The sequence below is a fragment of the Aulonocara stuartgranti genome, assembly GCF_965226115.1.
Source record: "Aulonocara stuartgranti genome assembly, chromosome: 14".
Classification (NCBI taxonomy): Eukaryota; Metazoa; Chordata; class Actinopteri; order Cichliformes; family Cichlidae; genus Aulonocara; species Aulonocara stuartgranti.
Genome location: NC_138950.1, coordinates 30,179,799 through 30,203,804, shown reverse-complemented (window position 1 = coordinate 30,203,804; position 24,006 = coordinate 30,179,799). Strand labels below are relative to the sequence as shown.

General features: G+C 38.6%; 1 long non-coding RNA gene across 1 annotated transcript; it reads right to left on the bottom strand.

The window, feature by feature from the left end:
* Window positions 1-17,040: 17,040 nt before the first annotated feature.
* On the bottom strand, window positions 17,041-23,107 carry LOC309688246. Its single transcript, XR_014271017.1, has 3 exons — window positions 23,072-23,107; window positions 22,195-22,362; window positions 17,041-17,598 (listed from the first exon to the last, which is right to left on the bottom strand). It is a non-coding gene; the product is annotated as an uncharacterized lncRNA (long non-coding RNA).
* Between the last annotated feature and the right edge of the window lie 899 nt (window positions 23,108-24,006).

Genomic DNA, 24,006 nt, shown 5'->3' with positions numbered 1-24,006 from the left:
TCAGGGTTCAGGGTTATTTGAATGATTTACATGTGTACTGATATTATACCCATAGACATGAGAACATAAAAGGAAATTGGAATGATGACTGACTTTTATATGAATGACCAAAGTGAGAAGTATAATTTAGACTCTCCCTGCAGTTGTCTCTTAGCTCCAGCTGCCTGGAGAAAGCTAATCCCTTTTTGCATTTCCATTAACCAAGTGACAGAGCTGCTCACTTAACCAGTTCTCTCAACAACACATTAAATCGGAAAACAAGATCAGGGAGTGTGGGGCAGAGTACTATACATAAAAATCTCCAGTATTAAATTGACACTAGAAAGTGTCTATATGTGTCCACTCTTTTGAGGGTTAAATTAATACTTTTGACAGTGTTATATTTCTAACAGTAACCTAGTCAGTGTTAAAGATTAACAATGACTAACATTAGCAGTGTTGTTTTTCTAACACTGAAATATTACTAGCATTTTTAGTTATTTTCCAGTGATAGAAAATCAGCATTGCTCAGTGTTAGTCATCGTTAATCTTTAACACTGACTAGGTTACTGTTAGAAATATAACACTGTCAAAAGTATTAATTTAACCCTCAAAAGAGTGGACACATATAGACAATTTAACACTGGAGATTTTGCAGTGTGGTATAAAAACATTCAGAGTTTGTCTCATAGAAACAAGAGGACCCATATGGAAAAGAAATAGGAAAAACTTATAAAAGACTTGCATCAGATTTGGCTTGCTTCATATAGTGAATCATATAAGGCTTATATGATTTACTCATGAAAGTAGCCACTTTCTCATTGCTTTCATATATTGTTTTAGGAAGTATCCAAAACATACAAGTTTCGTTTATATAATTTTTCAAGGGATCTTATATCTGTTTTCACTTTTGTAAAAAAAAAAAACTCACACAGTTTCTGAAGATGTTACTTAGGTCACTTTCAACTGAAGCATAATTAATTTGTCCCCAGGCCATTCAAATGGCAAGTTGTTCTTAGATTGCCATTCCCATGTGCTATTATGTATTAATTTGATTCACTTTTTGTCTTTTTTTTTACTGGGGGAGCATTTTGTGTGGGGAAAATAAGACTATCTAGCTTCAGTGAAATTAGGAATAGTGTCAAAACAAATGGAGTTAATGTACTCATTAATCTTTGATAGCTTGGAGGGCCTGAGTTATGGATGCAATAGAAATGTCAGACTGCGTTACATAAGTCACATCATTCACTCCTCATTTTGTTAGCAGACAAGTATTCCCATTAAAGAGCTTCTCTCAGTTGTCGACTGTAGTGAAAAAAAGATTTTGATGCAAAAAGCTAGTTCTTGCTATGGACTCCATTTCACCATAGCTAAACTTGTTTAGATGGAATAAAAGGACTGATTGAATTACTTGATATTAATCAAATGAATGAATACAGGAATCATTGCATGAATAGTTTGCAACCTAAGAGTAATCAAGATGTATTGGGGGTGGATCTTGAGTATACTATGTGCCTAACGTTAACACCCGAGCCAAGATCATGACCCTTGCTTAACCTATTAACTTTAAGATTGTTTATCTGTTAATATCTCAAAAAAAGGTAAAACAAACAAAAAAACCCAAAAACAAATAATTAAATACATAAATAAATAAATAATGCAATCAGGTACCAAACCCTGTAAAAGTGAGAATACAATGACAACCAGCCATCACAGCAGGCAAGACCAAGTGACTTTAGCGAAGAAAAACCCAAAATATATATTTATATAAAAAGTGAAATAACTATAATTAATTAATAACCATGATAGTTTGAACCAATAGAAGGATGTCTGTCATTCAGGTGATATATCCATATGTTGTTCAGTAAGTCCATTACTGGAGTTGGCAATAATGCATCATAGCAAATAGATGCTTTGACCGCTGTTGACATTGGTCTAATGTTGCGATGACAATTTTCTGAGCACATTAGATAAACTCTGATGACTGTGACATTCTTAACAAAGGCTGTGCTGTAGTGTTTTAGTCTGAGAAACAAGCCACCACAAAAACATTATTTAGGTAGGAGTAAAACTGAGAAATGGAAATAGACACTCAGTCAAGTCTACCTTAATGCTAGCTTCCATTTAAATAAAGTCTAATTAATGTCTCTCTGTTGATCGTTGTGTCCTTGGGCAAGACACTTCACCTGTTGCCTACTGGTGGTGGTCAGAGGGCCCGGTGGCGCCAGCGTCCGGCAGCCTCGCCTCTGTCAGTGCGCCCCAGGGTGGCTGTGGCTACAATGTAGCTGCCATCACCTGTGTGTGAATGGGTGGATGACTGGATATGTAAAGCGCTTTGGGGTCCTTAGGGACTAGTAAAGCGCTGTATAAATACAGGCCATTTACCATCATTCAAGTCTGACTGATTTGTTCTTCACTAAGGTGTTAAATTATCTGACATAAATTAATGTGCACCATGTGGGAAGAAAATAAATAAATCATAATCAGGATGGATCATTTACTAATGCTACACAAGCTGTGTTTGACTGATGAAGCTCTACTCTCTGGGAATCTACTAAATGTATCAGTCACGTTTGAAAAATGAACTCCATTTTCTTAACACTTTTAAAGTGCTCTAGAAATTTGCACTTGTACATAAAATACACATTTGTGAGCCGTTGTCCATTTATAGCCGTGTTTGAATTCACTGTTTATATAAATGAATAAATGAGACAGCATCAGCTAAAAATACAGTGAGGTGTTTGAGCTGTCAGAGGAGTCTGGCTGGAAGTCTCATGTGTTACTTCACCCAGCTAAATACAGGGATATAATACAAGTTACCTTAGTTGGGGCAGGAATAGCTCAGTAGTGTGGTTCCCCCATGATCGGAAGGTCAGGGGTTTGAATCCATTGAACAGCTAGTCTGAGGTATCCCTGAGCAACGTACCGTTCCTACACACTGCTCCTGGGCGCCTGATTAGTGGCTGCTCACTGCTTCACTGAGTGAACGGGTTAAATGCAGAGAGTAATTTCCACACGGGGATCAATAAAGTATACATTATTATTAAATAAATTGTAATTTAATTTATAATTTCCTAATACCATATACAGTAGGATTTGAAAATACATGAAATAAACGTGAAAAATACAAATGTGGCAAACTATTTCAAAAGATCTGTCCCTCTTTAATCCACACGTCTCATGATATCTGGACATTTACACTTTCTCATCCCCCTCAATGTAGTACAAGGCGAAATAAAACCTTGGTAACAACTGCCATTTAGTGTTTATTGAAAGTCACAAAGGCTAAAATCTAGCTCAATCCAGAAAACAGCAACTACTTCATTAGCACACCAAATGACTGACTGCATATATCAGCAATTATACGGTTGTCACGCCTGTGTGTCAGATGTGCCAACACTCCTGTTTTTCTCAGGTTTCTGCCAATATTTCAAGGCCATCTGGCATCCTTTTGTATTGCTTTTTTCTCCTGAGATTTTGAATAACGATCACGATCTCCTTTTTTTTTTTTTTTTATAAAATAGCAGCTCAACATTGGTCCCCAGAAACCTTTAACTTCATCAATTTAAAATTTATAACATATCCATTACATTCAGGGATGTCTCAGTCCTAAAGCCTAATGGCATGTGAGATGTGAAAAAACTTTCAAAGTGTAATTAAAGACTGATTGAATATTCCTAGTGATAAATACCCTACAAATACAGGGAGTGCAGAATTATTAGGCAAGTTGTATTTTTGAGGAATAATTTTATTATTGAACAACAACCATGTTCTCAATGAACCCAAAAAACTCATTAATATCAAAGCTGAATGTTTTTGGAAGTAGTTTTTAGTTTGTTTTTAGTTTTAGCTATTTTAGGGGGATATCTGTGTGTGCAGGTGACTATTACTGTGCATAATTATTAGGCAACTTAACAAAAAACAAATATATACCCATTTCAATTATTTATTTTTACCAGTGAAACCAATATAACATCTCCACATTCACAAATATACATTTCTGACATTCAAAAACAAAACAAAAACAAATCAGCGACCAATATAGCCACCTTTCTTTGCAAGGACACTCAAGAGCCTGCCATCCATGGATTCTGTCAGTGTTTTGATCTGTTCACCATCAACATTGCGTGCAGCAGCAACCACAGCCTCCCAGACACTGTTCAGAGAGGTGTACTGTTTTCCCTCCTTGTAAATCTCACATTTGATGATGGACCACAGGTTCTCAATGGGGTTCAGATCAGGTGAACAAGGAGGCCATGTCATTAGTTTTTCTTCTTTTATACCCTTTCTTGCCAGCCACGCTGTGGAGTACTTGGACGCGTGTGATGGAGCATTGTCCTGCATGAAAATCATGTTTTCTTGAAGGATGCAGACTTCTTCCTGTACCACTGCTTGAAGAAGGTGTCTTCCAGAAACTGGCAGTAGGACTGGGAGTTGAGCTTGACTCCATCCTCAACCCGAAAAGGTCCCACAAGCTCATCTTTAATGATACCAGCCCAAACCAGTACTCCACCTCCACCTTGCTGGCGTCTGAGTCGGACTGGAGCTCTCTGCCCTTTACCAATCCAGCCACGGGCCCATCCATCTGGCCCATCAAGACTCACTCTCATTTCATCAGTCCATAAAACCTTAGAAAAATCAGTCTTGAGATATTTCTTGGCCCAGTCTTGATGTTTCAGCTTGTGTGTCTTGTTCAGTGGTGGTCGTCTTTCAGCCTTTCTTACCTTGGCCATGTCTCTGAGTATTGCACACCTTGTGCTTTTGGGCACTCCAGTGATGTTGCAGCTCTGAAATATGGCCAAACTGGTGGCAAGTGGCATCTTGGCAGCTGCACGCTTGACTTTTCTCAGTTCATGGACAGTTATTTGGCGCCTTGGTTTTTCCACACGCTTCTTGTGACCCTGTTGACTATTTTGAATGAAACGCTTGATTGTTCGATGATCACGCTTCAGAAGCTTTGCAATTTTGAGACTGCTGCATCCCTCTGCAAGATATCTCACTATTTTTTACTTTTCTGAGCCTGTCAAGTCCTTCTTTTGACCCATTTTGCCAAAGGAAAGGAAGTTGCCTAATAATTATGCACACCTGATATAGGGTGTTGATGTCATTAGACCACACCCCTTCTCATTACAGAGATGCACATCACCTAATATGCTTAATTGGTAGTAGGCTTTCGAGCCTATACAGCTTGGAGTAAGACAACATGCATGAAGAGGATGATGTGGACAAAATACTCATTTGCCTAATAATTCTGCACTCCCTGTAGACTAATCAAATGGCTTTTCTTTGTTGTATTTGCAACATTTCCAGCAGTGTAAAACAGATGCAGGATAGAGTTATATGAAAACATATTTACACATTTACAAATTCCATCCTGAACATAAACAGTGATTTAAACAGTGTAAACAGCTGTAACGTCATGCAGTGCTTCTTCATTGGTGTAAGTACTGCACAGCACAGCATGTTGCATGTAAAAAAACAAACATATTCCTCTATTATGGAATCTATGCCACACTTCAGAATACTGCTGTTAACAGTCATTGATACTGTGATGTTTACTGGCGATTTTAAACTAAAACTCTAAACATAACCTTCACCAGGTGAAGAGGGTCACCATTAAAAATCTAACTGTGAGGTTGGCATACGTCTCATTAATTATAGATTACAGGGTTTTGCCACTAAATATCCTTCACTGTTCTCCTGTTAATTCAATTCAGTTTTATTTATATAGTTCAAAATCACGGCAGCAGATGCCTCAAGGCACTGTTTCTACATAACTTTATTTTAGGGCTGTTTTTAGGTGGGAAAATATTCAAAAATACAGGCGGCCACCAAAGATCTCTATGCCTCAGCCTCCTAGTATATCCCCCTATGGTACAAATTTGAAAATTGTCGGTCATTTTTCAGAAAAGTTGACCAGCATTCAAACTCCTCTGAGATCTTTAGTAGCTGGACCAATGATATCAATTTGAAAATCCTGTATCACCCCATTCTTGAGTTATCACATTCACAAACAACAATATCCCATCAACCTTTTATAACAGCACAGCCGAACCCCCTTCTTACTACTCCACCGCTTACTTACTTACCTGCCCAGTGGGATTTTTAAACCTAAATCTTGGCAGGTATGGGGTGCCAATTAAATTCTATTGTGATAGTAAAACCATAACAACCACACATTAATCATTACATTAATATATCAGCCCCTGGCAGTAACCACAGCCATTAAACCTGTTTTTTAAACACTCCTCAATAATAATATGTAGAAAAATAATTAACCCTTTAAGACCTACCATAGAACCAAGTCCGCCAGAGCTTATATTATATTTTTACATATAAATTATTACATACAGGGGCGATCGTGGCTCAAGAGTTGGGCGTTCGCCTTGTAATCGGAAGGTTGCCGGTTCGAGCCCCGGCTTGGACAGTCTTGGTCGTTGTGTCCTTGGGCAAGACACTTCACCCGTTGCCTACTGGTGGTGGTCAGAGGGCCCGGTGGCGCCAGTGTCCGGCAGCCTCGCCTCTGTCAGTGCGCCCCAGGGTGGCTGTGGCTACAATGTAGCTGCCATCACCAGTGTGTGAATGTGTGCGTGAATGGGTGGATGACTGGATATGTAAAGCGCTTTGGGGTCCTTAGGGACTAGAAAAGCGCTATATAAATACAGGCCAGGCCATTTACATGGCCTAACCCTAACCCTTTTTTGGGAGCATTTCAAGTTGCAATACATCAATACAACAATTATAGCCCAGATTTTAATCATATGTATTCATTAACCCTTGTGTGGTGTTCATATTTTTGTTACTTAGCCAGTGTTCATGGGTCTGGTGGACCCGCTAGAGTTTTGGCTTTCCAAATTAACACTATCAAACAATTTTATGTTAAATTACTCAACAGATGTTTAGTTCATCCCAATTACAAACCATATGAACAGCAAACATGGTTAATTTTTTCCCTTTACCTTTGTTAGATCACATTTATGAATTAATGTGCTTCTCGTTTTTTTTTGTTTTTTTTTATAAAATGTTATAAAAAAAATAAATCAGTTATAATTAAGTGGAGTGAATGGAAAGACACAACACATTTACACGTGAAGCAACATGTTTCACAACTAAATGGGATCAGCTGCTCATCAATGGTGACATTAGGCCCAGGGTTGTAAGACAGGGGGAGGTGGTGCACACACTTATCCCACACTGTCCTGATGGCAGCTAGCTTGTCTCTCTGCCGTCGAGCTGGTCTGTTGTCTCGGTTATCAAAACGGATAATCCTGGAAATTTTGTGGAAGTTTTCCAGAGACATTGATGCATGGAAAGGTTCTTGCCGGTTTCTGCATCCCACAGGGATTCTGTGGATTCCCCTTTGGACCTGAAAACTCCTGCAAGGATAAAAACCCCAAAGTAGGCCTTTGGGGTTCTTAGATGAATTTGGTCCATCTCCTTCCTTCTTTCCAAAAACACACCTTCCTTCTAGATTACTGCAATCCAGAATAATTTTCTGGATGGAATCTGGGATGAAAAGCTCAAATGAAGACTTGATGTCCTGCACATGAGTAACTGTCAGCCGTGTTGGCCCTGCCTTATCACAGTAACAGCTCTGCAGGGTGGCTCATTTCTTGGGCAAGAAGACCATTCAATTTCACCAGTTATTGACATCCATATTCCTTCACTTGCTGTCTGGTGGGCTTGTTCTGGTCCTGGAGCTGGCTGCAGATGGGGTACTCATCTTCGTTTTGTTACTAAATGGTGCTCAACCTCATCCTCTTCTTCAAAGTCACTGTCAGACTCTGAATTTTCAGAAATGTGAAATATTCTGAAACCTCTTTGTCAACATCATCATCCGAAGCCCTTCTCTCTTCCAAAATCAATTGGATGGCCCTCGCAGCAGATAATCTTTTGCCATCTTGATCAGTTGTGATAAAGAACCACACTGGCAAAGTCTTATTTATAGTATTATGCCCCTAATTTGCAGGTGGGACAGGGTATGAGAAAATAAAATTTGGATCCCTCAAGAAAGAGGGTAAAATGTGTGGGAATGTAAGAGCAGACGGTGTTGATAGTTGAATTTTCAACAATGTTGCAACTTTGTGCAGGAGGAGAAGAAAACACTATCAGCAGCACCAGAAAGGAGAAAAACAGAGTATGGGAACACAGGACCTGCACTTTCAACACTTTTATTAGGCCTGGGTCCAGTGGACCCGAACACCTTGTATGTAATGTAAATGCGTGGGGGGAGGTACAGTATGAGGTCATTGAAAATTAGTTCGGATTTATGTTCTTCACAGAAAATAAGCCAAAGCCAATGAATTTCAGTTTGAAAAAATAATTAATTGTTTAATTTTTCTTTTGAGAAAAACTGAAAACGGGTCTCACAGACCCGAACACCATACAAGGGTTAAGTGCATAGTAATTACATAAATTGCAAAAAAGTGCAATAAACTGCAAAAGAATTGAAAATCGTTTTTGCTTTTTTAACATATATTTCTAGTTAGAGAAATTTAAGAGGCTTATCCCTCAAAACTGTAAATACAAAATAGTTGCACAAAACAGTTTCCTACCACAGGAAATTTATTTTGAGTGTCTTCATAGTTTTATTTTTGAAATATACCAATTTTTATATACTGCAGGAAAAACGAAAATAAATATTGTACTGCAAATTTGCAAAAAAAGCAGCATATGCATCAAAATAAACTATTTCCAGCAGTGCAATATGAGTCCTAAGCATCCCAGAAAAGACACAGAAAGTCATAAAGTCAAAGATAACTTTTAAAAAGACCAGTATAGGCCCTGAGGCCCTGATGGTAAAAAGAACTACATTTCCGCGAAAATGACGTCACTTCCGGTTTCGGGCAGGTAATGGCGGACATGCAAAAGTTCGCGCTGACGTCTATTCCAACGTAGGAAGTGTTATGAACAGCTGATCGGATCGGCAAAGCGTGTTTCTGGAATATTATGTTTTTGTTGCTGCAAGTGCTTTTTATGCAGTTTTTGCAAAGCTTTATGTGGAAGGAAACCGTGACTGAGGACAAGCTGATGGCATAAGATGTACAGTGGGGCAAAAAAGTATTTAGTCAGCCACCGATTGTGCAAGTTCCCCCACTTAAAATGATGACAGAGGTCAGTAATTTGCACCAGAGGTACACTTCAACTGTGAGAGACAGAATGTGAAAAAAAAATCCATGAATTCACATGGTAGGATTTGTAAAGAATTTATTCGTAAATTAGGGTGGAAAATAAGTATTTGGTCACCTCAAACATGGAAAATCTCTGGCTCTCACAGACCTGTAACGTCTTCTGTAAGAAGCTTTTCTGTCCCCCACTTGTTACCTGTATGAATGGCACCTGTTTGAACTCATCATCTGTATAAAAGACACCTGTCCACAGCCTCAAACAGTCAGACTCCAAACTCCGCCATGGCCAAGACCAAAGAGCTTTCGAAGGACACCAGGAAAAGTATTGTAGACCTGCACCAGACTGGGAAGAGTGAATCTACAATAGACAAGCAGCTTGGTGTGAAAAAAATCAACTGTGGGAGCAATCATCAGAAAATGGAAGACATACAAAACCACTGATAATCTCCCTCGATCTGGGGCTCCATGCAAGATCTCATCCCGTGGGGTCAAAATGATCATGAGAACGGTGAGCAAAGATCCCAGAACCACACGGGGGGACCTGGTGAATGACCTGCAGAGAGCTGGGACCAAAGTAACAAAGGTCACCATCAGTAACACACTACAACGGCAGGGAATCTAATCCCGCAGTGCCAGACGTGTTCCGCTGCTGAAGCCAGTGCATGTCCAGGCCCGTCTGAAGTTTGCCACAGAGCACATGGATGATACAGCAGAGGATTGGGAGAATGTCATGTGGTCAGATGAAACCAAAGTAGAACTTTTTGGTATAAACTCAACTCGTCGTGTTTGGAGGAAGAAGAATACTGAGTTGCATCCCAAGAACACCATACCTACTGTGAAGCATGGGGGTGGAAACATCATGCTATGGGGCTGTTTTTCTGCCAAGGGGACAGGACGACTGATCCGTGTTAAGGACAGAATGAATGGGGCCATGTATCGTGAGATTTTGAGCCAAAACCTCCTTCCATCAGTGAGAACTTTGAAGATGAAACGAGGCTGGGTCTTCCAACATGACAATGATCCAAAACACACCACCCGGACAACAAAGGAGTGGCTCCGTAAGAAGCATTTGAAAGTCCTGGAGTGGCCTAGCCAGTCTCCAGACCTCAACCCCATAGAAAATCTGTGGCGGGAGTTGAAAGTCCGTGTTGCTCGGCGACAGCCCCAAAACATCACTGCTCTCGAGAAGATCTGCATGGAGGAATGGGCCAAAATACCAGCTACTGTGTGTGCAAACCTGGTAAAGACCTATAGTAAACGTTTGACCTCTGTTATTGCCAACAAAGGTTATGTTGCAAAGTATTGAGTTGTATTTTTGTTATTGACCAAATACTTATTTTCCACCCTGATTTACGAATAAATTCTTTACAAATCCTACCATGTGAATTCATGGATTTTTTTTTTCACATTCTGTCTCTCACAGTTGAAGTGTACCTCTGGTGCAAATTACTGACTTCTGTCATCATTTTAAGTGGGGGAACTTGCACAATCGGTGGCTGACTAAATACTTTTTTGCCCCACTGTAAGTACAACTCCTCCGGTTTCATATGCAAAAAAAATTATTGCGCTAGCTTACGTGGTTGCAGAGCTACCGGGATTTAAAAATAGTTACGCAAAACAGAGCGTGCCCGCTCCGACTGGCTCTAAAGGGTTAACACAAGATGAAAGATTAAAATAAATGAATTGAGATTTAGAAAATAAGCCAAAGATCTTAAAGTACACAGGAAAATAACATGAATCCAATTAAGAAATCACTTGGCAACAGGGGGTCGAAACTTTTCTTTCAACGGGAAGAAACCCCCCGCAGAAGCAGGCTCCTGCTTCAGGCAACTTGCATTTTACATTTACATTTAGATTACAAAGAAGTCCTTCATGTTGTGTAGTAACAAGTCCTTTATGGTTGTGTAAATTAGCAAAACATGCCAATGAAGCATATCAGAAGATCAGAATGGGGAAACAACATACATCATAAAATGAAGAGATACGGACAAAATATAGAACAAAGCAATGACAAATTTGGCTTTCATAAAATCCTCCCCAAGGCTGTGTGACGACACAGGCTTGGTCATACCTCTACATGTTGCTGCAACACTTCAAGGGCTAGATTTTTGGAATAGAAGACAAATTGAAGACAGACTGCCAATCTGTTGTTTGTGTCCATCCATCATGTGTACTTCATGTTACTGGTAGACATAGAATTTTTGTGATATGGTGAATGTTAATAGTGAATGTGAATGTATGGTTTTGTGTTCAGGTGAGGCCTTTCTTTAGTTATTTCTTGACAAATGAAGTAGAGCTGGTATTGATTAGAAGGGCTTTTCCTGTAACTTTCAATATGATACCCAATGAGGAAGCAATGTCACTGCAAGTGAAGAAGACTTAATTAATTAATTAACCTATCAGAGCGAAACTTTAGGAATAGCCAAATCAGTATTCTGCTACATTCTTTAAAAGAATGATGCACAGGCCAGCTCAGCAGCACCTAAAGACCTGAAAGACCACAGAAAACAGCTAAAGCAAATGATGACAGAAATATTTCCATGCTTATGAATAAAACAACTCCACAATATCTAATCAAGTCCCAACCACAGAAGGTCTTGATCTACAATAAAGACCATTTGGAAATACAGAGGGTTTAAGTAGATGCACGCTACTGGTTTATTCACCCACTAAACATTAAACATTCAATAGACATCCACATTACGTCGTTTTTGAGTCCGTCAGTTCATGACCAATTCTGGATATCTATGTGACATCCAAACTAGTTCCACAATTTGGATGTCTAAACAGTGTGTTTCATAAGTTTAAAAGAGCCTTTGCATTATATATAGATCATTTTTACAAGTATCCTGTTTTATAGTGGAAAGGTTTCTAAGAGGAAGTGAGTGTGTTTGTGATTGGTAGCCTGCTCTGAGAGAAGTTGCGACGGAAAGTACGAGACGTTTGTGGAAGTGTGTATGTATGAACTGGACTATCTGCTCGACAGTCTTTATCGATGTGCACATTTTGCAAACTGCCTGTGAGAAGCTGGGGACATTTCTGCTCCAAATCCAGCAGCTTCTTTCTTCTTGGAGTGACATCTTGGAGATGTCTGCTGATCATTCTGCAATCCTTCACACATAACTGTTTCTGTATAGAAAACACGCCGCCCACCCTCTGGAAACATGAGACTACAGAGTCTATACACTTAGAAGCATCAGAAAAACAATGTCTAAAATGAGTCAAAGTTTGATTTTGAAAAGATGTCCACAACTATCACATTTGGACTCCGTACACGGACAACAACACTGGACTAGAGTTTACTGATGATGTGACTGACTGCAAATGGATAATGACCCAAAGCAAACCCCAAGAGTTTTGAAACACAACGAAATGGGGTATTCTTTATTGGACAAGTGAGTCACCTGATCTCAACCTAACATAGGATGATTTTCAATTGCATGCTCTTCAGACTTAAACACAAAGCTAAATGCAGAAAGATGCACTAATAAGCAGAAATTACAGCAACTGAAGTAAAGGCCTCATAGAGCATCTCAAAGAGGAAATGTCCACGGATTCCAGGCTTCAGGCAGTCATTGACTAAAAGGATTTTTATCCAAGTGCTGCAAACAATTCTTATATATTTAAAATTAGTATTTGTCAAGTTAATTTTCAGTGGAGTTTGCATGTTCTCCCAGTCTTTGAGTGGGTCGTCGTTGTTATTGCAGTTAGTGGGGTTAGGTTAATTGGTGGGGTTAGGTTAACTGGTGATCCTAAATTGCCCATAGGTGTGAATGTAAGCATGAATGGTTGTCTGTCTCTCTCAGCCCTGCATCAGATTCGCAGTGTGTCTAGGGTTTACTCTTCCTCTCACCTTATGGTAGCTGGGATAGGTTCAAGCCCCCCGTGACTGAAATATTAATTTGTGATTATTAGATGAACATAACAAATTTAATATTTTCTGCATGTGACTGTGAACCTCTCAGAGTTCAATACAAACTAACAACCCTGAAGAGGATAAGTGGAAATGAATGGATGGATAGATGGACATTGATATTCAACACTGCAACAATGAAAAAAATGAATCTTTCACATCCGGTAAGTTCTCATTAACCTGTGTGTGTGTGTGTGTGTGTGTGTGTGCGCTGTAGTAAAGGTCCACAAACACTGGGCTCACTGTGATCCAGACTGACCCTCTGTAAAATCTTTATCAGCTGCCCAATATAAGTGGCACTGCGCTCCAGACATTGTCCAATTAGGAATGCTTAGACAGACAAAATGCCAGGATTCCAAATAAATCTCCATTTGGCAACAACAGAGTGTCCAGAACTCCAGAAGAGTGTCCCCACATCGAGTTTATGTCCAGCTCTGACTCCTGAGATTCATCTGCTCTTAAGCATCATTGAGGCTTCTGATATTGCAGTTCTACATATTCAACAGCAGTTCACAAGAATCTGTTATTGTTGCCAAGTATATCTGCTTTGTCTGGAAACTGCTGGCCTCTATGCCCGGAGAGATGTCGTACAAAGTGACTTCCAGCGAACAGTCAATCTTTACATTAGCTGTCCTGCCAAAACCTAAACCCAAATCACAGAAAATGGGTATCATGTGTAACTAACAGTGAAGTATTCCAATGTTTTTCCTTGTGTTTATATTTGTAAGTTTCCTTTAATCGTGGAACTTTGTTTTGTAATTGGCAGTAGCAGAAGTGCCTCTGTTAATTTGAGTTTCAATGAAAGTGCCATAAAAAGGCATTTATGTGTTTATACCTTTGTTTGTTTGGATTTACTGTGATAAGAGTTATTTTAAACATGTTGCTTATTGTAATGGTTTTGTTTGGGTAGTTCTCACGATGATGATGATGATGATGATGATGATGACGACGACGCTGAGTGATGTTGTCGCCGAACATTGAATAAATCATCTATAAACAAGAACTTGTCCGCGCAGTGGCTGACGGGAGCTACAATCATGGGTATCACATTTCTTTGCTGACCTAGGTTTCTTTGTCAGAAATATGAAATATTCTGTTTTAAATGGACTTAAAAAGTGTTGCCTGCCTCGGCAAAAGTTCACGAAGAGCTATAAATATGATCTCAACAAAAATGGTGGCAAAAAATAGTTCATGTTTTAAATAATTAATATAATTGTTTTATCCTCATCCAAGTGACTTCTTGGATGAAAAGTCACAAATAATGCTAACCCATTAATCTTGCTTCATAGACCACCCGCCCTGTTGTTTGAGAAACATCTTCCTCATCAGCAAAAAACCCCCCAAAAAAACAAGAAAAATAAACAAAACAAGAAGTGAAAAGCGATGATTATATATCAGAAACCACCAGCTTTACGCAGCACGAGACATGTTTTCTTCAGAAAGACTGCCTAGCTGCATAAAGGATTAATAGAAGAGAGATATCTGGATGCCGTGGGTAAACACTTAATTCAAGCAAAAAGCTTTAATCCTGTAATCCTGTGACACGGTGCCACCTATGATTTTTGTTGTCTCATAAGAGAACGCATTGGTTTACTATAGCAGAAGGCAGCATTGTCAGCATTTTGGTATATGCTGAAAAAGGTGCTTTAGTAATATCACACTGTCAGTAAATGTAATCTTATATTTTGCTGTATTTACTGTATTTTTTTGTATTTCGATTTACTTCCCCAATACTGTAATCAATTTACAAAATTGAGGAAATTATGACAGATTCACGACTGGGAGACACATGAAAAAAATAAATTTTTTTATGCTATATGGTAACAGTTTCATATTTCCAGATAGCACAGCTTGATTTTACTGTCTTACAATGTTTAATAAGATCTTTGTATTAGAATGAATACAAAGATACATGCCCGACGCAGTGGTTGGTCATCAAAAAAACAAAATCAATGGCAGCTGAATAATAATATTATTATTATTAATAATAACAATAAATTGATATAGGACTTTTCAAAGCACAGAGTTACAAAGTGCTTCACAGTTCAAATAAAGGTAAGCGTATATGTTAAAATATAAAGGCCCATAATCAGCCATATCAACAGACATTTATTCCAACATACACATGTACATGCATGAGTGGTTTCAAACTATTGATGAAAATGAAGTGGAATAGATTCAAGAAACCCAATCTTGAGACAAATATGTTTGACTTTTAAAAAAAATGACCACAACCAGAAATGGAGACCCAGGAGGGAAAAAGTTCCAACATTTTATTTGCTTCTATCCACAACCACACGCTAATTAACACATAATGCACAACACACATGCATAAATGCCGGCTACTTACATGGGGTACCATCATTAGGTCTACACAAAGATTCATTGCACAAATCTAACTCAGGCCTTAGTACACATGCTAATTTGATATACAGTCCCTGAGAACAACAAAGTGTCCTGTTTTAGCATCATATTGCAAGGTGTATAAAACAAAGGTGTTTCAAAATTTCTTGTAGTCAACAAAAAATATAATCAGAGGATAATGTTGCTTCTAAGGATTCATCTGTCTTTTTAATGGTAATTAGGGAAAGACAAAGACTTTAGACCCTCTTTCTAACCACATCCAAAGAATCTTCCAGGAATGGTGATGAAATTTTTCCAGAGAACTTATTCTTCAGCAGTTAATTATTTCATTCCTCTTGCTCTTTTATTTCAACTTAACTCTGTTCCAGAGCAAGTTACATCTGCAATACAAGTTACCATGATGATAAGTACCTAAGTAATAAGTACCTTTACATTACTAAACACCCAGGATTAAACCTGAAGTTACCTGTCTGAGGATCTTACTTGAATCTGTATCATACACGTGGCATACACTGTAGCAGATCCATAAGTTACAGCACTTTTCACCACTGCTCAGGAAAAACACAATAAAGAGTGCAAGATTCATAAGGCTCAACCTCACAATGCCCCAAGCATTTTAGGTAGGCTCAAAATTGGAAGCAATCATTTTATCCCAAAACGGCCCAGAACAATAATGTGTCATGGAAACATCAATATTCATACACTCCGCCGGCAATAATCCAGTCCCAGAAACACACATACAATGGTCCCGTGTCTATTTCCCAAAAGGCATTGTAGCTGATCCGTGTATATGCACAACTACTATCCAAAACAGTTCCATTAACTCTTACATATGTTTTGGGCTGTATAGTAAACTATATATACTATACATTAATGCTGGTTCAGGTCATACATGACTCATATCTGATGAGATGGGTTTTAGATCCACCAGTGTGGCTTACACCAAGGAAAATGGTGATTTTAGGGAAATCTTGAAACTGTCATAATATTATATTAGAAAGAGATCTGAGCTCCCATTTCAGTTGAGTCCCACACATGTAAGCGTTCCTGCCACTGCTTTGAATGCACAGGCTACTTTTCAATAACCATTTTTTATGTTTTTTGATCTAAGCATTAATCATATGTTAAATTAATACTGACAATTACAGATTGTGGATTAATTTATGACATAACAGTGAAGATGGTGCATATGGTTATATAATAAATCCTAACAATTACAGATTGCTTCGCCATTTTCACTTTCAAGAAAATATATTTAAATCATTATAGCTGTTATATTTTCATGTCTAGGGATTTAATAGGATATTTGTCGTTACTCTCTAAATACACTCTCCCTGCTCTCCAAAACATTCATTTAAGAAATAATCATCCAGTTGTTAATGTAAGATGCAGGTTATTTGTAAATTTTGAACAGAATAGTAGTTTAAAATGTGGTATAGAAATTAATTAAGAATTGTGTAAAGGCATGAAACATCAACAGTATGTAAGGGTCAAAATATTCACTGTACTTTACTGTAACTGATAAGAAACATACTTTTATGCACAAGCAGAGTGAGTGATTAGTGCTAGCAGGGCTAAAAGGCACTACTACTAATAATGGTTAAAACATTCTGTATGAGCTGGACACTCATCAAAATGTTTGCCAAAGAAACTTCTTAAAAAGAGAAGGCAAAACATGAGCATCATGAGTGCTGATAATTAAATGGTAGATAAATATCTGGGTTCTTTCTATCCATCTCTTTCTTTCTTTGGTCCACATGTTTGACACAAAGTACAGAAAACCGCTTCTGCTTATCCGTGCTATGCTCCACAGCTGTGCTGAGGAGACTCAAATGAAGCTCTTGGTTCTATCAACCTCCAATGCTGCTGTTTTCTGTATCACAGGATGCGTACTGTATGCAGACTGCTGCCAGCTCAGCTCTGTGAAACCCATCACCAACTTTATTTTGATCAAACAGAGCTCTATTGTACCAGTAAAGTGAGAAGCTTCATCGTGAGAACTGCACACCTTTCTGCTCTGTCAGGAAGGGAATTCTCTTCACATATCTTCATAACTCGAGTCAGCATCGTACGGACAGATGGAAACTACATATCCACTATAGCTGTCATTTTCCTCTTAACTTCAGTGCTTCAGGGGAAAGCAACACCAGTGATCCACACGCTATGTATCCAGAAGTGTCCAGGTCCAAAGGCGCCATGCTGCTTTAGATGAGGCTCCAGAAGAAAAGAGAAGAGAGGAGAAAGTGCTGCCAATGAACCCAGACAGAGAAATACTACACATACCACTGTATGTGATTGTATTGACATAAAGCCAGCTGTTTCAATAGACTGCTCTGGTAAATAAATGTCTACAGTTGTTTGCTGTAATATTCATGATGTGGGACAAACAATAGGACTTACAAAAAGAGCACATGTTCATCTACCAGGCACAAAATATCAGTATGGCAGAGTTTTTGGATTTCTGCCATCAAACAGAAGAATCACATCTGTGTGGCTCTAATTGTTTTATTTGTACTTCTGTGTATTTGGATTCTTTTGTTTCTTTTTTAATTTTCCATCTGGTTAGCTTTCAGCCGTAAGACCCTACACTGCTGGGAGACTGTGTTTGGAGGGTTTATTTTACATTCCCCACCTGTTTCCACCATCCAGCTTGTTTGTATTTTGCAGTTTTCATTATAACATGCCAGCAGCAAGAGGGAAAAAAAACAACAAATATACGAGAAAAAAAAAGTCCGACTTAAACAACACAATGAAAAATATGGGTTGCTGTCTGAGAAGTGAGTGTTGATTGTTAGAGATTGATAGAGATTTGTGTTGGGGTCAAACTGAAAGGAATAAAAAAAAAAAAATAATTGGCCAAGTTGATGAAAAGTGTACTATGCTAGCCTTTTATGCATTATTCATGTCACTTCCACATAATATCAGAGCTCTGTGCATGCGGATATCAACCTCAGGGTTCACACATCTTCACGCCTTCGGTGGTGAATCAGACTCAAAATGATAATCTTCAGTCTAAGTCACACCTGTTAACACACTGTGATCACAGACTGCCATCAACTGAAATTGATTTTTTTAACTATACCTCCATTAGGCAAACAAGAGCGCAGAGAGTGCAACTTCCCCCAAAGAGCAATGGCCATAATCAAACCTTCATGTTTTATGATTTTTTATTACAACATGCTAATGTCAGTCTGTTTTGGCGTCATTGTGGTGTTGTATGGTGGCGTATCAAAAAATTTTCAAAGTGTGTTGCACAGCTTTCTCAATGCCCTTTTAAATGATATCTTACTCGATATCATTTCTTGGTATTTTTTTTTCAAGGTCAAGGTTGACCCTGTTGCTAATTAACTAATAAGGTCAAGGCCTAGGGGAGTACCCTAAGACCTAGTGTGTTCTTAAGTTTCAACACAATCCATAGAAAATTACTGGCAATATACAGTTTTTAATGAATTTCACATCTGGTGTGACCTTGACCTTTACCTTGTCCCAACTGTCAAAGTTAAATTATTTCAGGTTGTTATTGGTATACACAATCACATAAGATTTGAAAACTGGGGGTGGAACGGTGGTTAGCAGTGTTGCCTCACAGCAAAAACGTCCTGCGGTCAAGTCTACTATCAGACCGGGGTCCTTCTGTGTGGGGTTTGCGTGGCTTCTCTTTGGGTACTTTCCAAAGACATGCAGTTAGTGGGGATAGGTAAACTGGGACCTCTAAATTGACCATGGGTGTGAATGTGAGTGCAAATAGCTGCCTATGTCTTACAAGAATTTTAAAGGGTTTCCATAGATTAATGTTTCCAGCAGAAGCAGATGGTGCAAATTTTAAATTAGTCAGTCATATTGAGGACTGGAAGAAGATATTAACTTTGATTTGATCTGGATTGTTTACCAAACTAGCATCATTAATCAGAGAGTTTATTTGGAACAAGAAGCGTCCCCGCATTCGCTTGTCTTTGTTTGTTTCTTCCCTTCGATACAGGGGGATTGAAATGCCCCAATTTTTACTGGTACTATCTGGCTATTCAACTAAGGACAATAATGTTTTATTTTTCATCCCAAAATACCCCTTCTTGGGTGGGGATGGAAGCAAATTCTCTTAAAATGCCATTAAACTTGTACTTATACTCTGCACAGCCAAAACAATTAAAGAAAGAAACAAATAATCCTATAGTCCGAAATATGATTGAAGTTTGGTTTACAATAAAAGAAATGATGAATATTAAGAATAATCTCTCTCAGTTTAGTCCTATTTGGCGAAATGCTTTATTTGCACCAGGAAATTTGGATGCATGGTTCCAGGGTTGGGCAGAAAAAGGTGTTAGGAAAGTGGGTGATCTTTTTTGTGATGGAATAATGGTTTCATTTGAGGATTTAGTCTCAAAATTTCAAATCCCCCAAAAAACATTTCTTTAAGTATTTACAGATTAGAAGCTTCATTTATTCATATATCATATATTAGTTAATGGTGTAAAAATGTTGTAATAAAGGCTTCATTTCAACATTCTATAACTAGATTGTCTCTGCCTCTCCAGAAACATCAGCTTCTAAGTTAGAATCTTGGAGAAATGACCTAAATATGAATATTTCTAAGGAGACATGGAAGTCAATTTGTTTAAAATCACAAAAACAATCGATTAATAGTAACCTAAAGCTATTACAATACAACTGGATCATGCAAACATACGTAACACCGGTGAAATTGAACAAATATAACAACAGAATTCCAGACACATGTTTTAAATGTGGAGAAGCCCGTGGGACATTTTTCCACTGTATATGGGAATGCAGAATTGTCCGCGCATTTTAGCAGGAGGTGATGAACAAAATAAACCAAATTTTAACTACAAAGATTGCTTTAGATTCAGAAATCTTGCTACCATACATTTGTCCTAAAAATCTTAAACTAAGCCCATCAAATAAGTTTATGGATTATTGTACATTACAGGCAAAACGTATAATTGCATTAAACTGGAAAAAAATCAGATCCTCCTGCTATTGGTGCTTGGATAAATTCTTTGGCACAATGTATGGCAATGGAAAACACAGCCCACTGTGTTTTTGTCCTCAGGCAAACCCTTAGATGTCAAAGTGAAAAATCCTCAAGGTAATTCTAACGAATTTAGGGCTATAGTGACTGTGATTAGAAGCTGTTGGGTCCCTCTGAGGAGGAAATATGGGACCATGTGTCACTAAAGGTATGTCCAAGATACAGTTACAGATGACTTCTCAGGGTTATCATTTCTGTTAATTATCATTTCTGTTTCATTTCCTTTTTCTGCACACCTCAGAGTGTAGATAAAGGAAATGAAACAGGACATGAAGACAGTGAAAGCAAGATCAAAAAAGTAAATCAAATTAAAAAAATTTGAAAGAAAGGAAATTAAAGGCAGATACATTAACCAAAGAAATACTAAGGGATCTGTTCTAGTTTGCATCACACATCTCCTCCTACTGAAAAGACAGATGTAGAGACAGATCCCTCCCAGCAGTGACTTGATGGATACTCCATTGACAAAAAAGCTTAAGTGGAAGAAGATGCATGGATGGATATTCGACTGTTGTTTCATTGCTGAAAAGTAATTTCTAGAAACCTGTCAATACTGCCGTTTTAGGTCTTCGTTTTGAGGCTGATGTTGGAATTTTACTGAACAGTCTGTCTATTTAGTTTTATATATACAAGAACTGGGTGACTGAGTATGAAAATGCCAAAGTCAAGCTGCACCCAAGGCATTTCTGATGGTGCCTATTTTGGAATGATGGGACCATTGATAACCATTTCTATGATTACATTATGTAAAAGCTTGAAACCTCAAGCAAATCTATGAAAAAAAGTTCACATCATTTGTCAAAAATAAAAAAATTTTCGGCCACAAGACACAGAGCTGCTGCTAATACAAAGCATTCTGTGGTGCGACGTCCAGAAGTGAATCATTGGTAGGTAAACCTATAGATGCTCTGTGGTATTTATACTCTGATGCTGACTTTTGGAGTCCAGTTTTGCTGTTGCTCTCTGTCCTGAATAGAGAGCTCCTGTGCGTCTCTCTCTCTCTTTCTAGTGACTCCACCCCAGTGTTTTCCACCACACCAGATTCCAGCAGCTGATTTATGGGTGGTTGCTCTTATTAGACTCGAGCTCTCAGCTGCAACACTGCAGCTCTCAGCTGCCATGAAACAATCTGAGATCTTCCCTAAGGACTTCAAGGCCCAACAGAGAAATAACTGCAGAGCAAAGCATCACATTGTGGTTCAGATACAGTGTGTTGGACTGGGACTTTATTCCCAAAGGAGAGATTGCTACCAGACATACTACAAAGGAAGGAGCAGGAGAGAAAGAACAGACAGGCAGTTAGAGCTACAAAAAACAAAATCAATCAAAAGAATCCAGAGTTCACATAGGAGTGATTAAGAAGATTATGGTTCCACTTTACTTAGTCTCTGTTGCTGCTGTTTCATTATGTGCACATAGTCACCAGCTGCGATCTCACCAGTGAGTTAACAGTTTTGCATTTATGTTGGGTCCATTTCTAATTACAGCACACAGGTAATCAGTGATGAATCCTTTGAATTTAAAGTAGATTATGTATTTCCTAAACTCGCTGAACAGAAAAGTAGAAACTTGAGTCACTCTCCTGCAGATTCACCTGCTAAGACCCTATAGACTTTAATTCATCTCCACATCTAACATCAGAGCAAGTCTCCCTTTCAGGTTATCACTGCTAACCAGATTTTGTTATATTGGTGAGTAGCCTTGAACTATACGTCAATAGGCTGTTTGCAATTTGATGGTATTGTCCATGTATGATTGCATACCTGCATGGCTTATCTTTGAAACAACTGCTACTTGTAGGATCAGCCAGATATCCCCTGAGCCATCCTGTCACTCTTTTATAGATCCTTGAAACACTTGTTGCGTAATGCACCATGACAGAGGATTTTTTTCTCCTCTCTGAGCATAGAACACCAGCTAGAGACACCAGCCTCTGTAAAAAAAAAAAAAGCTGTGAATTTGAATGATACTCAGGTTGTAGCCTGTACATCCAAATACTCAGTGAGAAGTAAATCGGTATGTAATGATTGCTGCTGATGTGTTAGTAAATGGTGATGACGAAAGCAGCATACAGACCATCTGATACCAGTGTTGGAAGTACAGTTCTATTCCCACGTGTATCATTCACATGAGAGCTGGTCATGCTTACATGCATTCAAAGATCCACGTGAACATTCAGGATGGAGCAGGTCAGGTTACAGCAGCGGTCCAAAATGCAAAAAGCAAAGAGAAAGAATGGCATGAGAAATCTAGACAAATGCAGAATATAACTGATATAATATGATAATAAAGAATAACAACAGCAAAAAGGAGGGAAGAGAGAGGAATGAGTACCTGATGAAGGATAAATATTAATGTCTTATCTGTTCAGCCAGGAATGTGTGTAGGTAGAAAATTGGGATTTTATGTAAAATGCTGCTCTTCAAACCATTAATCCTACACATTGACAAAAATGATCTTTATAATGATGCTACTTCTAAGCATTAAAATGGGATGGAAAGTGTCATGAAACGCTGTGTAGCAGGCAGGAGTAGGACCCAAGATGCAGGCACTCAGACTCGAAGGATAAACTCAAAAAACTCAGCTTTATTTGCTGACAGAGGAAAGGATACAAAACTAAACAGGGAAATATAAACTTACACTTGACAGAGAGACGCGAGGAAACACACAGCTTGAGGGACAACACGACACTGACTCAGAGAAACACAGGGTTTAAATACACTGGGAAGTAACGAGGGGAATGAGACACAGAAGGAGAGCACAGCTGGGAGAAATCAGGACTGACGAGACAAGCAAAGCAGGAAGCATTCAAATAAGACACGGACCTTCAAAGTAAAACAGGAAGTATGACACAGAGACGTGAACTTGACACAGTGGAGGCAGCAACTAAGAAACACAGAGACATAAACCATAAGGCAGAGGACTCTAAGGACCGAAAAACACAGAGGGAAACTCAAACATGCAGACACAGACTTACACAGAACAGAGGGGACACGAAGAAACATGAAGGGCAAGGGATCGAAACTAGAAACCATAAAATAACTCACACAAGTACAATAATACAAAAATCACAAAGAACTAAACATGCTGGGTCAGGAGACCCAGGACCCTGACAGAAAGGAATATGTGGTTTGTGGAATTAAGAGTCAGCACTGTCTCTCTGTCTCACTGTGATTATTGACCCTGGTGTGTTCCAACACTAAGGTCAGAGGACACCTTTTTGTAACTCTGAGACTCCAGTGGTTTAGACAGAAAAGCAACATGAACAACAACAATGTCCCAGCAATGAAAGATGTGTCTACAAGTTCAGATGAGGCAGCGTGGTAAATCACTATCATTCATACAAAACCGCCCCCTTATTATTATTATTATTATTATTATTATTATTATTATGGATTACTTTACATCTTCAAAGAGAAAAAGGAAGTTGGAATGTTATGGTAATTGTGTTTTTCATGGGCTTCAGGATGAAACAAAGAACAAACAAACAAAGAAATCACTGAATGAATGTGTGATTGTGACGACTAAAGGGAAGATAAAGTAGAACATAAACTGCCACCTAATAAAAGACAGAA